The sequence below is a fragment of the Chrysochloris asiatica genome, unplaced genomic scaffold (assembly GCF_000296735.1).
Source record: "Chrysochloris asiatica unplaced genomic scaffold, ChrAsi1.0 scaffold00346, whole genome shotgun sequence".
NCBI lineage: Eukaryota > Metazoa > Chordata > Mammalia > Afrosoricida > Chrysochloridae > Chrysochloris > Chrysochloris asiatica.
In genome coordinates, this window is record NW_006408864.1 from 1,840,973 (window position 1) to 1,842,866 (window position 1,894).

Consider the following 1,894-nt stretch of genomic DNA (forward strand, 5'->3'; position numbering starts at 1 on the left):
ATATTTGTATGCTTGCCATGTGGGAAAAAGCAGGAGAGGGGGATTCAAATGAATAGTTTTTCTAATATAAAAACATACATTTAAGATATTTAACACTTCCTGAGTGACTTTAGTCATACATCAAATGATTTAATAAACAAATCCTAACACTCTTGTGTGAAACAATGATATGTATAAATTGACACTTGTATTTTCATTAGGGTAAAACATACGATCAAATGTAACAAAATTTTCATATTTTAAATTGTCTAAGAGGTCAGCAATACCATTGATGCCCAAACTTTACCAGTAAACTTTTTCAAGTATAATGCTAGTGAAATAATCACTGAGAAGTTACATTTTCTGATTTATTAACAAAATGCTGGTAGCCATTTCAGGCTATCAACTTCTGATTCACTAACAAGAAATTTCTTATAATACAAAAAGATTACAAATAATTTAAATAATTGATTTATAATACAATCAAACTTTATAGTTCACCTTTCACAAAACTAAGATGATTAGGAATGGTGGCACCTTCTACATAAAACCCTTTCCTCTTCATAAAGCCCTGAGGTGAAAAGTTACTAATGTTATAAAACTGGAACCATAAATCTTCTCATTTCTGTATTACGCTGTTGGTTCAAAAACATTTTCTTAAAAGAGACGCAGCAACTTGTAAAGCTGCTCTGAAGTTTCTCAACAAAATTTTTCCAGTCTAATTAAGCCAAAAAGTCTAAAATGACCCTTTAAAAAAACAAATGATGTCCCTTTAATACTTGTTAATACCGAGCCAAGCGCCATTTTCCATCTCTACTATTGTCTCTTCTGTTATTGTGGCTCCAGCCATTGTGGGCACGATCTTCATAGAAGAAATCGTCTCGGCTTCCCTGGTAGTGTTCAGAGCTACGGTCTGTGTAGCACTGCTTCCGGCTATAGTGTCTCTCCGCTTACATAGAGATGAGGGTTCTGCCGCCTTTCCTCTGTGATGGTGGTGCATCTGGGCGCCATTGGGAGCTGGAAGACTGGTTAAAGGAATGACTATGTGGTGGAACTGTTGGGGGAAACCCTGGTTGATCCAGCCGTGGAGAACCAGATTTCCCACTATGTGTCTCAAAACGTTTTTCATCACTGCTTGTCTCTGAAATTTTTCTGGAGAAGAGAAAGATCTCTGAATTGTCTGTGTTGATGAAGTCATGTTCTCCATAGTCCATTTGTACCGGCTGCTAGGAGATGTGGGACTAGGAGTCAGGCTTGAACTCCCAGTGTGATGCTGAGAATATGACACGGTGGCATCCTGCGAGGTCCGGCTATTTCCTAATCTAAATTGAATTTTCATGGGCCTTTCAAAAAGTTTGATTCCATTAAGCAGATTCATTGCACAAGGAACAGAAACTTCATGTTTGAAATTCACAAATGCCAAATGCTTTTTATCTTTTGGGATTTTAGCTTTTACTACTGGCTCAGCCTGGTGGAAAAGCTAGAAAAGGAGCTCCTCTGTTACTTTAGTTTCAAGATTGCCTACGAAGAGAGTGCGATCCGCTTCCGCGGCAGTTGCCGCCATCTTAGCGTCGTCGCTCCTACTCTGACCATTTCTTTTTGAACGGTGACTCTGTTCGTCTTCTTCTTCTTCTTTTTTTTTTTTTTTTTGAAGAGCAGAAGGATGTTTTATTTTAAAAGTATGCCCAAAGATCAGGCAGCAGGGGTCTCCCCAGATTTTGTTTGCCTCTAGTTTTTCAAAAAGTTCCTTCTATACTTTAAGGATTACATCATAATCATGTTATACATACGACTTCATGTGATTACAAGTTAAGCCATAGCTTTGTTCTTCATCAGTATTTTAAACCCCCTTAGATTCCAGCAAGCAAAGTTGTATCATCGGCATATCGCCAAGGTTGTTAATGAGCCTTCCTCC

At 38.0% G+C, this 1,894-nt stretch overlaps 1 pseudogene; it reads right to left on the bottom strand.

Annotated features, from left to right (window-relative positions):
- Nucleotides 1–761: 761 nt before the first annotated feature.
- LOC102824699 lies at nt 762–1,546 on the bottom strand (annotated as a pseudogene).
- Nucleotides 1,547–1,894: the final 348 nt, after the last annotated feature.